This window comes from Zeugodacus cucurbitae, chromosome 4, assembly GCF_028554725.1.
Source record: "Zeugodacus cucurbitae isolate PBARC_wt_2022May chromosome 4, idZeuCucr1.2, whole genome shotgun sequence".
Taxonomy (NCBI): domain Eukaryota; kingdom Metazoa; phylum Arthropoda; class Insecta; order Diptera; family Tephritidae; genus Zeugodacus; species Zeugodacus cucurbitae.
This window is the reverse complement of record NC_071669.1, coordinates 64,669,765-64,683,051: the sequence shown is the minus strand read 5'-3', so window position 1 is coordinate 64,683,051 and position 13,287 is coordinate 64,669,765. Positions and strand designations below refer to the sequence as shown.

The window sequence follows — 13,287 nt, the reverse complement described above, 5'->3', positions numbered from 1 at the left end:
AGCATCCAAATTAATTTCATTATACATATGTATGGAGGTTTGTACATATGTATGAGTATATACGAGAGTGTTATGTAAAATAAAATATTGAAATAGAGGTTATCATACTTTCTTTTAGTTGCTACAGCGATCGAAAAAGTAGTATGATTAAAAAATAAATAATTTGAAAATGAAAATAATAAATTTTAACAAAAATGAGTATATACGAGAGTGTTATGTAAAATAAAATATTGAAATAGAGGTTATCATACTTTCTTTTAGTTGCTACAGCGATCGAAAAAGTAGTATGATTAAAAAATAAATAATTTGAAAATGAAAATAATAAATTTTAACAAAAATAAATTTTTGCAAAATGAAAAAAGATATTTTTGGAACATTTAAAAAATACATAAATTTTAACAAAATAAATATTGGGAACATTTAAAAATTAAAAAAAAGATTAAAACAAAAAAATTAAGAATAAAATTTGAAATTGAAAACAAAAAAGTAACTTTTTTAATAATTAAAAAATTAAAAAAAATATATTAAAAAGAAGAGATTAAACCAAAAAAAAAAGTTAAAGCAAAAAAAAAAATTAAATTGAAAGTAATAAATTTTTAATATCACAGTAAATATAAAAAAATTGTAATTTTTTTTATAAATTAAAAAAATTATATTACGATGAAATCAAAGTTCGAAAATAATTTATATTCCGCAAACGAGAAGTGACGTGTGGAATTCCCTATATGTACACACCTTCTTTCTTTATTACAACTTATTAATATTACTGACTGTTCGGCTTGGGAAAAAACTGTAGAATTAATTAATTACATTAATTACTGCAATCTTTAGCAGTTATTTTGTTTAATTAAAAATGTGGTAATTATTGTTGTTTTTTTTTTACTTGATTGTGGGATGTGTGGAAGTTTTTGCGAGGGATTTGATTGAATCTGGGCTTGAGTTGATCGAACACCTTTCCAATACTAATTAAATTTACGAATATAATATAATGTTTATAGACGTAATATATGATTTATAGAAATAAATTATATATATATATATATATATATTTTTTTTTATAATTTTTTATTACTTTCTTTGAAAAAATATATAAATGTATTTCATTATTAAAAAGTAATAAATGAAAATGGGGAAAATAAAAACTTAAAATTTTTAAATAGGAATTCCAAAATGATTTTTTGAAAAAAAAAGTAAAATATTTTTAAAATATTAATTTAATTTTTGATGTACGTAACCATTATTGAACAAAATTAATTATTTTATTGTAAAATTATTTTTAAAATATTAATTTAATTTTTGATGTACGTAACCATTATTGAACAAAATTAATTATTTTATTGCAAAATTATTTGCTCTTAAGCATAAGTGGATAAAATTTATTTTAATATAGTGGACAATATAAGCAGAAATTAAAAAAATATATAATTTTTTGGTATTGAGAAATTGCAAACAATTTTTTTATTTAAGAAAATATATACATAAATATGAAAAGCTATAAATTTTTCAATAGACTGATAACAAAAAACATGTATGTCAATAAAATTTTTAAATACTAGTTTTTTAATCCACAATTCTTATATAATATAAATAATTTAAGAAGAACTGATAAGGTTGCTCTTAGCACGCTTTACAATTTTTAAAATTCATGATTGCGGCATAATGATACGCAAGAAACGAGGCAAATTTATTTTAATTAAAAAAAATGTATATTTATTTATTATAATTTTTTTTAATGATTTTTGGCATGCTACATACAGACACTATAATTAAAAAATTTGGAAGGCCGTATTATCTATCAAAAATAATGTCAATGGAAAATATTAGGTAATTATAAAATAATAATACCAATCATTAAAAATAAGATTACACTGGTCGACAAAAAGTAACTTTTTCTCTGATACAAAGATCAGACAATGATATTCTTATAGGATTTACATCTTCTTGAATATCTTTGTCTGATCTTTGTATCATTTTTTGTGTCGACCAGTGTTATCATTAAAAAAATAGTATAAATTTAACAATTTTTAGTGCCATATAATAACGGGTGCCATGATTAATGTACAATATTTTTACGAAAAAAGCGCGCAAATTTCGAACGCAGGTGTAACGTATCATTGAATTATATAGGAAAATGAGTCAGCCGTCTAGCAAAGTATGGTGATTATGTCAGTAATGCAATGAGCTGTCACGGCTTGTGTGGTTATCAATAACAATAACAACATAGCGCTAACGAGCGCGAAATAATAAAAGGAAAGTATTGAGCATACAGTGGGTGAAGTACAAATGTTTTCATATGTACTTTTCAAAAAAAAATTATAATACAGTAATAACAGTGTTTTATGACTAAATTTAGAAAATATGGCACACACACACATAACCTCAATTTTATTTTGGCATTCTGTAAACATTAGCACCTGATTGTTTTATCACTTATCATATGCAGCTATATAGACATGTATTTGAATTAAAAGGCACACTTTTGCAGAAGCACATGTCGCCTATATCCATAGACCATTAAAAAATTGCCAAATTTCTTATCACTTAAAGAATAAATAACGGAAAAAATCAAAAAAATTCCAGGAAATCACTAGTGGTTCACCTTTTACTGTTATACCCCACCTTATCGCATACGCACATTCATACACACATATACATACATACATACTTAATCTTCCGGAGCTTATCACAGTAATGTGAGAAATTATAATTACACTGCACACACACACAAGCGCACTTGCATATGTATGTATGTATGTTTAATTATAATTGAATAATATGAAATCTATTGATGATTGGAGCATGCCGCTTTTTTTCATTTTTTTTTGCATCGAGAAATCGCCTGATTCAAATAATTATTGTGACATTTGACTTTCTTATAAAATTATATGTATGTACTTGTTGTGGCAAGTAGGTGCGTGCCCACAGTGAGATTGAAAATATTTTCTTAGAAAAACAGGGAATGACGCTATCACAGTTTTCTTTTAATTATATGCTAATCTGATTTAAATCTGATCTGGTAAGCATTATATTTAGAAATTGCAACACTAATATTTATGCATCGATGAACATATGGTCTATGAACAGTTGTTTTTTTTCCGAAGGACAGTATTTTTTAAATTTTTTTTTTCATCATTTGCAATTAAACTAAAAAAATAATTTTAATAATAATAATAATTTAATAATTTTAAATTTTTCGCCCATTTTTTTTTTAATTTAATTTTACTTAATTTCTTTATTTTCTTGAATTTTTTTTTCCAATTTTAAACTAAAAATTTTTTTTCCAAATTTTCAACTAAAAAAAATATTTTTTTTTATTTATTTTAATTTTTTTTTATTTTCTTTAATTTTTTTTTTCAAATTTTGTAATTAAACTAAAAAATTTTTTTTTTCAAAATTTTCAACTAAAAAAATTAAATTTTTTTAAATTTTATATTTTACTTAATTTTTTTTTTTTAATTTATTTTTAAATTTTTTTTAAATAATTTTTTTTTATTTTCTTTAATTTTTTTTCAAATTTTGCAATTAAACTAAAAAAAAAAATTTCAAAATTTTCAACTAAAAAAATTAATTTTTTTTTAAATTTTATTTTTCAAAATTTATTTTTTTATTTATTTTAAAATTTTTTTTTTTTAAATAAATTTTTTATTTTCAAATTTTGCAATTAAACAAACATTTTTTTTTCAAAATGTTCAACTAAAAAATGAATTTTTTTATTTATTTTTTTACTTAATTTTTTTTTTTAATTTTTCATTACACTTATATGTAGGTTACAGCTAAACAGCTCAAATTTTTTTTAGACTTTTTATTTTTTATCACATTAGATAAGACAGCGGGTAAATGCTTTGACAGCTCATTGCTTTGCTGACAGTTATGGACAATTGAGTGTAATCTAATCAGAAACAAGTCATTAATAAGAATCACCCATTTACATATATACTCATGTATATGTTTTGCACTCATTTAAAATTCTATTGAATTTATAGAACTCCTGCAAAACATTATTAAAAATGATTTATTTTAATTTAAAAATAAAAAAAGGTATCAAATATCCAACATGCTCTCCGACTTGTCTCTCAAAAAGGCAATATGACAATAATGTCTCTCAAATTGTGAAAAAGTTAATTAGTTCTCATAATTTCATTAATAAATTCATAATTGTATTCCCAATTTCATTTCTATTAATAATTCGAAAACTTGAAAATAATTAATTTTAAATCTGAAAATTACATATATACATCGAATATCAACTTCATAATTACAAATTTCTACGAACTTTTGGAAGTGGTTAAACAGTAATCAAGAAAATCGAAAAATTTATGATATGAACAATATATGTAATTTTTAAAAAGTTGAAAAAAATTGTTTATTTTTTTTAATTTTCGTATTCCAGAAAGAATATTGTTAGTGTAATAGCATGAAAAAGCTTTCATTGAAGTGATATAACTTAGCATGTTGATAATCCTCCTCCTCATTTTCTACTTATAAAGACGTATGTATAAACAACAATGTCATATTTGTAAGCGAAATCTCCAACAAACATGCGCATTTAAAACAAAGAGATGCATTTTTATAATAGCAAAAGGTCAATACTATTTGTCATGTACTTCAGTTGCAACATTTAAATTTAGCAATGAAATGCTTTTAACTCAAGTCATACTTCAGATTTAGTATCTACTGTTTACGCTGTGACTAGGCCGCTTGCTGTTTTAAGTAGTTTACTTATGCAAAAAAAAATTTAAGACGGTTCTAAACTATCAGATGACCAAATGTTTAGATGAAATTGATTTTTAAGGCTTTATATTTTATAAAAAATAGATATAGTGAAATTCGAAATAAAGTAACTTTTTCCTCTTGACTTAATTATTAATTAAATTAAATTAAATAAAATAACATAAATCTATATAATATTAATATTCTCCTCTACAAGTTTAAAGAATAAAAAAAAACACAAAAAACTTCAAATAAATAACCACATTACTCATCTTTCCATAATCTCGCCAGTTTAGCTAAGTATAACTCAGCTGATCTACACAAAATCTAAATTCACTGTCGCTTGTTGCTGTCTTAATTTCAATTAAGCTTGAATATTAATGTCCCGTTTCTGCGCAAACAAATTAGGTCGCGCTCAGCAGACAGTTTCTTAAATAGGTAATTGCGGTAAAGATGATCAAGCACAAACAACAAATAAATCTAAGTAAATGCATAAATTCTGAAATGAGTATCAAAAATATGCATATGTGTATAGGGTGCATTTTTTGAGGTATAGAATTTTTTAGAAATATCTTGGATGTACAAGTATACAATTTTCTAGCCAGATTGCTGTCAAACCAGCTGTTAATATAAACAACTGTTGAACTCTATATACTCTCCTACTAGCCTCCAGAAAAACGTTATGGTCTGGTGTGGTATGTACATAGTGTGTCGAAAGAAGAGATTGGTTCACATCTTTTTAGAAGTGAATATGAGAGATCAATGTTATCATTAATAGTGTGTAGAACATGCGAGTGATTTGGAAATTTTAGGACAATCTTCTAATTGTTCTCATAGAACTACAAACCACTTTATTGGCGTAAACGTTTGGTGACTAAATTATATTAAGGGGTTAGGTGGGTTTCAGAGTCTAAAAACAGGGATATTTTTACAGTGTTTTTTTTTTTTAATTTATACACAACCATATATTTCATTTAAGTAATTCAGCGTATCAAAGATACATATTTAAAAACTATTTCGTAACATTTTTATTTAAAACTTTCAAAAAAAGATCTGGCGGTGGACATCATAACTCATGATTGATTCATCTAAAAACAATAAACCAAAAACATTTCGATAGCACATGAATAAATCTAGTTAATGAACGAGGAAAAAAGGAAAATATTGAAATTTGAATTTTTGACAGAATTTTAATTGAAAAATTAAATTTTTTAGTAAAATTTCGCTCGAAAAAAAATAGTTGCAATAAAAATATTAAAGAAAAATCTTCGTTCATTAACTAGATAATGTGATTACAAAGATGTGTGCAAAATTTTATCAAAATCGCTTCATAACTTTTGAGATATCGTATCCACCGACTTGAAAAAGTGAGTTTTGAGACGTGATAGGCGAAACTTTCAAAGGGTTATCTCTTAGAATTTTACTCAGATTGATTTGATATTGGAAAATATTTTAAACATATTGCACTATTTAAAAAGACAATATTTTTTGAAATTTTGAAACCTACCTAACCCATTAACAAACAGACCGGTCAACTAGTTACGTATGTAGGTCATTAACTCAATTAGTTTATTTTAGTAGAGGTACGAAAAGTCATTGATTTATGCTGATAAACCAATTACGCTTGAAATTGACGTCCGAAATTAATTAAAAAATCGCGTTTATTTTAAATTATTCCTCTAAAACGTTCACCCTATATCATTACTTCTTAAGTTAAGTCGCATTAGATTAAAAATAATTGACTTAAAACAGTCGCGTCAGATTGCAAACGAATCAATTATATACATACATTCATACGTGGTAAGTATAGGAAAGTTTTCATTTAGAAAAATTAAAAAAAAAAAACAGAAAAATTAAAAAAAAAAACAGAAAAATTAAAAAAAAACAGAAAAATTTAAAAAAGTGTAGAAAAAAACATAAAAATTACCAAATAAAATTGAAATTATAAGAAAATTCAATAAATTATGAAGAATTTTTAAGTAAAAAAAATCGTCCATAAAAAATCTATTTTATTTATTATTATTCAAATGAATTTTTTAAAACCAAATTTTCGAATTTTATTTTGATAGCTTCTTAAGCAGACCTTAATTTTTTTTTTCTAAAATTCTATTTTATTTTTTTATAATGCTTTTTTTAAACAATTTTAATGAATTTTCTAGCAATTTTAGTATTTATAACTCACTTAGAATAAAGCAAAATAAAATAAAATAATGCATTTAAATTTGCATAAAAAACAGTAAGCTTTTTAATACATTTCACGATTGTTTGTTTTCCTGAAAAAAAACTAAGCAATTCCGTCAACCTGTCCAGTTTAATGGTATAATAATCGTTATGAATTCTTAACAGATACAGTAGCGGTCAAGTAAATAAGTGTATAAATATCTTATTTGAAAACATCAGTTACCACCAGTCTCTTTCGAAATTAGCTTCAGTGATTTTTACTCAAGATATATGCTTTCATAATAAAATCGTGGAAAGGTAGTTAAATTAAGTAATGAAGTTATTATTATACTGAGTGTTTGAAAATTGTTGAAAAGTGACTTAATTATTTGCGTAAAACTGTAGTACGCCACATTTGTATATAAAAAAGCAATTAAATAAATACAAAAAAAAAAAATATTATATTTCCAGTTACTATGTATGAGCTTATTCAAATATGTATATATAAATTACAGTAAAGGGTTTTTCAATAGGAACATATTGAACTCAGTTCTTTGAGGACTTGTTTATTATTAAGTAGTTGTATGAAAAAATAATACCAGCGGGTATTCACCACCAGGCAACTAAACAATTCAAAATATCAAATGCAACAGATTTTCCGAAAAATTAAGCCGAGGGAACTTTGAAATTTCAGATAAAAAAATAATCTCTCTCAAAACCTATTTAAACACCCTGTATTTTGATAACCGTAGCTAAATAAACCCACTTACTGCGTATGACTTCTGTATAGTTTTGAATTATATTCTCCATTATTTTAATTGCTTGCTATGCGAGCGAGCTGCTATCGCGTAAATGAGTTAATAAACTACTTAAAAAAAGTAGAAGCTACTCGTAATTACATTACTAGTTTCATACATAAAATAAATTGCATTGATAGCGGAATGCCATTCGACTGGTATTAGATGCTAAAAAAATGGTTCTTACATTAATTATTTATTATAATATAAATTAAAATGAAATACATGCAAATTTATGCATTAAGAATCCTGCAGTATACAAATAAAAAACACGGACTAGACACAAACTGGGCCGAAAAGGACCAGTGTATAAAGCGCACCTAAGATACAGAAGCTTTCATCGTTATGTAGCTATGTATGTATGTATGTATTATTTTGCACATTCTGCTTTCATTTATATTTTTCATTGCACTAACAACAACCCTCTGATTCTCAACTCGTTTAAATACAACACTACGTAAATAGCGCATTGGTGTGCGTTGTGAAATTGTGCCTAAAACTAACAGTAAGGAAAACCGTACAACCTTGCTAACTGCTTGGTTGATAGCTTCTAGGCAGTGAGGTGGGAGAGCGCTGCTCTTTTGTGGTGTTTTCTCACTTTACGAAGCGCCAATTTTTGAATGGGCACAGGTCGTCCCTTTGAACTCATGCGCACTCACTACTTTTCGAGTCGTAGAGTTTGGGTGTAGCGATCTGCCCGAATAATGGATATATACAAAAAATGTTATAGAAATTATATTGTGAGTACTTTGTAAGTTGAGTTTTACTTTCAAACTAAAGTTAAAGATCTCGATTTGAAAAATATTGAATCTTAAGCGCGTATTTCTGGAGGTTATAATGAAGTCAGCTAAAAGTCGTAAAGTTTATGGGTCGTATAACAGAGGTGTAAAGATTAAATTTTAAGTTTGAAACTATAACTTATAACTATTGTATCAGAATTTTCTTCGATAATACATGTATTTGGTTCTCTGGATTTTCCGTCGTGAGACAATGAAAGACTTTTTTATGCATTTTTGAAGTCGAATGTTTAAAAATACATTTTTGAAATCGGGGTTGTTAAAAAAATGCAATTTTTGAAATCGGGGGTTTTAAAAAATGCAGTTAAAAACGCAATTTTTGAAATGGGGGTTGTTAAAAAATACAATTTTGAAATCGGGGGTTTTAAAAAATGCAGTTAAAAACGCAATTTTTGAAATCGGGGTTTTTAAAAAATGCATTTTTGAAATCGGGGTTTTTTAAAAATGCAATTTTTGAAATCCGTGTTTTTAAAAAATACATTTTTGAAGTCCGGTGTTTAAAATTTAAATTTTTTTACCTTTTTCATCCACTGTAAATAAATTTAAATTCAGAAAAATCTCACTAATTGACTGAATAGGTTAAAAATAATGCCTTCATTTTTGAGGCTAGAGCCGATCTTGGGAGCGATAATAATTATAATTTAATTTTACAAAGTAATTTGTAATTAATGATGTATCTCTCTTCTGTAATATGTAGACATTTCTTAATATTTTCTGGTCACCCGTTATCGTTATATAAAAACCTGGAGAGAAATACGCAAATTCTCCACATTTGTTGTGAGAGTGACTACAATGTAGATGAAATGCATTGCCGTCATGCAGGTAAAAATGCAGTTGCAACAACAATCAATGACAATGAAATTACTCATCAACAATAGCAATAACAACAAGGTGTTTCCCACTTTCTCGTTTATAAACATATACATATATATGGATTTTGAAATAACTGCAGTCGATCTGAGTTAATATGGAAGATTTGGATTAATTTCCATAAGCTATTCGAGACTGGAAGTTGAGTTTTAGAGTTTATTAAAACCTTAGGATCAGAAGCTTCAAACTATTTCTTTACAAGAAATCGAAAAATATATATTTTCGACTTAAGCCTTTTTATTATATTACCACCGTTATGTGCACATAACCGCTGCCATGATATAAGCCAATGTTATGCAATGACAGATGAAGCAGCTTTCCCGCCAATGTTTGCGATGACTTCCATCGACCTCGCAACCGGCTCGCCAGCCAACGTTCGCTTGCACTTACGCTTTGTTTATGTTTTGGCCAACTTTATATGTTTGTATGTATGCATGTGTATATCTCGTTGACCAACTGATAAACGCTTTGTGCAGCGTGCAGTAAGCGCGCATGCGAAGACTCTGCGGCTCCATCATAACACTATTTTGGCTCGCGTGTGGTAGACAAACTGCGTCTGCGTGCACTCACAGACAGACAATTGGCATTTTTGCTGAGTGAGTCGATTGCTCGTTTAGTTGTTTGGCAATCTGGGCAATCAAGTCAACCAACCACTTCTGTTGTGTGTGTGTGTGACCACTTTGTTAGCATTGTTTGTGTTTGACAATGGCGCTGACAAGTTGCAGTTTGACCACGCGACTGCTAAGGCGGGAATTAGGCTACGAAATTATTGAAATAGACAATTTTTACAGTTATTCAAGTGAATGGCAAGTGCATTATACAACAACAACAACAATAATAACAAAATGCAATCGTTTGTTGCACTCGCAATTCACTCGACTCAGAAATAGGCACGAATGCATATGAAAATTCGAATTGGTAAGCAGTGCTCGGCATTGTTATTGTTGGCATTAGAAGAAGTGGCTATTGTAATATAAATACAAGTGTATGTGTTTCTGTGTCCGTTTTGGCTATCGAATTGCGTTCACCATTGTACTTGCCGAATTATTGCATAGCAATTTTCGGTTTGTGCAACTTAATGCGCTCAAGCTTGAAGTCACTGCGCCAAGAGTTCGAGTCCAGCCAACATAACGGTAAACGAACAAGCAATTGCAAATTTGAAACCTTGAACTCAAATTTGTTTTCGCAATTCGAGGTGATTTGCTAATTCTTTGATTTCATTCGCGTTGGCTTTGATTTGATTTGCTAATTTAATTCTATCGGCTTTACAAGACTAATTTGTATCATCAAATCAAGTCAAGTTTAGGCTTTTGCATATGCATTTGTACGTACTTACATGCCCATTTATGTAGCTGTACTTATGCACATATGTTTATTAGCAAGTTATATATGTGCATTTATACATACATATTCATTTACGCTCCCACCTATTTAAGCAAATTAAAGCGTTGACAATTCATTTTAATGAGTGTGAAAAAATGCCAACAACTTTTATAAATATTTAACAAAACAAATGTTTACAGAAAAAAATATTTTTTTTTTTTTACTCCAATAAAGTATTAGCAATTAGTCATACAACACTTCACTTTCTGAAAATAATTTTTTTTTACGAAAAATTCATTACTAGCAAAAAATTAAAATAATTATACAAAATTTAATTTTTTTATAATTTGTATATAGAAAAAATTATTTAATGTGAGAATATTTTATAATGTAGTATGCTTTAGTAAGCACTTTCCTTTGCAGATTTAAGTAATCTAATCTTTAGAATATTATTTTATACCTAATCTTCAGATAAATTTTGCCCTTAAGTAGCAAAATTTCTATGTTATGTATAAATATATACAAATAAATAATTATATGTATATTTCCATATAAGTACATACATATGTGCAAACAAATTTATGTATGAGCTTTGCTAAAGGAATATTTTTTTTAAATACAAATATATGTACATAAGGCAACGCGCCAAATGGAAAATTACTTATTTGCAAAACAAATTTTGTGTTCGGCCTTATTTCCATAACCAGTGGATTATTTTGGAAATATAAAAGGTAATATTGCCTTGTAACATGTTTAATTTATTACAGCAGAATGATTTGCAAGTATTTTGAACATTAATACATGAAAAGTCTTTGTTTTTAATTCTTTTCTTCTTTAAAGCGACTACAACCAAATTTGGATTGATTTACTTATTAAGTTATTAAATGTTTTAATACATAATTAAAAATTAATAAAATTGTTTTTATTTTTATTTAATTTAAAATTTTTTATTTTTTGTGGTTTGTATAAACATACAAAAAAAATATTTTTTTGTTTTATTAAATATTTTTATGGAAATATGTATTTTATGTATTTGGTGTCTAGTACGAGGGCTGCTGTATATATTTCTGGCCTAGGCAACACTAAGTGTTGCCAGGTGCAATCTGACATTTCCATTGGAAAGTTTGACATTTTTTAGCATAACATCACTCAGAACGTTTTGTCATTTAATCGTGAATTGTTTTATTTACAGGGAATTAAAAAAATCATATCGGCCAAAAAATGGAATTAACTCGTGAACATTTTCGTGCGATCATTTTTCACAACTTTCGACGTGGTTTATCGCGACAAGAGCGCATCGATGAACTAAAATCTTTGTATGGCTATGAAGCACCATTCTATAGCACTGTGAAAAACTGGTACAACGAATTCAATCCTGGCCGACGCTCGCTCAATGACGAATTCCGAGAAGGTCGTCCAAAAACAGCCGTTGTGCCTGAAAACATCGATGCCGTACGTGAACTGATAATGCAAGACCGTCATGTAACATACCTTCAGATAGAGGCATGCCTATGCATTTCTCCCACCAGCATACATTCGACATTGCATGAACAGGTGGCCGTAAAAAAGGTTTGTTCTCGTTGGATCCCGCACAATTTGACAATCGCTCAAAAAAAGGCTCAAAAGTGTATAAATCTTGATGGAGAATATTTTGAAAAACAATAAAACCATTTTCGTTGATAAATATTCCTATTTTCATTATTAGGCCAGAAATATATATAGCAGCCCTCGTATAAACCTCAAACGCTAACTATTTTGCATTAAAATATAAAAAATATAGATGGTCCTGAGGCATAAGATAAAAACAAGTAAGGAAAGGCTAAGTTCGGGAACTGAAATTTATTTATTGATATGGTTTCATTAAGACCACACACAATTGTACCCATATATTCGGCATAAAGTCCAATAGAATAATGAAAATCATCATATACAGTATGTGAGGGCTGAGGTAGTTCCTGAACCGATCCCACTCATTTTTACGACCGAGGTACATTATATCCAAGACGATATGCTCACTTAATTTGACTAAGATATTTAATATATTAACAGCTTTATAAGGTATTATGCCCATCGTATTTTTTAAAAAGCCTATAATTAGGTATATGAGAGCTAGGGGGTGTTATGACTCGATTTTAACCATTTTTGGTACAGAGTCAACTATTATAAGAAAAACCTTTTTAATTTCCTCTGAATTAAAATAAGATATCTGAGAGATTTACCGATATTTTCGGTTAATAATTACTCTTAGGCACTGAGTGCTTCATGTTCGTTATCAAGGACCTTGAAAAGTTATAGTTCGATCTCGACAATTCTTCCACAAGTGATGTCACAGCTCAAATACAGTATTTGTGTAAAGTTTTATTCCGCTATCTTCATTCGTTCCTAATATATTTATTATAAAGTGAAAGAATCAGATGTGATTCAAAATTGGGAAATAGGCGTGGCTGTGAACCGATTTCGCCCGAATTTCATTGAAATCGGTCGAGTAGTTTCTGAGATCTTAGCAACATTGTTGCGAGAGTATAAAAAAACGATTAAATACTGTCCGAACCCCAATAAACCCGATGTCAAAGAGAATAACAGTTTTTAAAACTTCTGTAAAATGCTTATAATATTGGGTCTAGTGATCT

At 27.6% G+C, this 13,287-nt stretch overlaps 1 protein-coding gene and 1 non-coding gene across 4 annotated transcripts in view; one reads left to right on the top strand and one right to left on the bottom strand.

The window, feature by feature from the left end:
• The window catches only part of LOC105211144 (elongation of very long chain fatty acids protein 6), a 41,645-nt gene that overhangs the window by 7,042 nt on the left and 21,316 nt on the right, over positions 1-13,287 (bottom strand). The window lies entirely within an intron of this gene.
• Positions 8,157-8,367, top strand: LOC114803851 (U12 minor spliceosomal RNA). Its single transcript, XR_003752221.2, has one exon. It is a non-coding gene; the product is annotated as a U12 minor spliceosomal RNA (small nuclear RNA).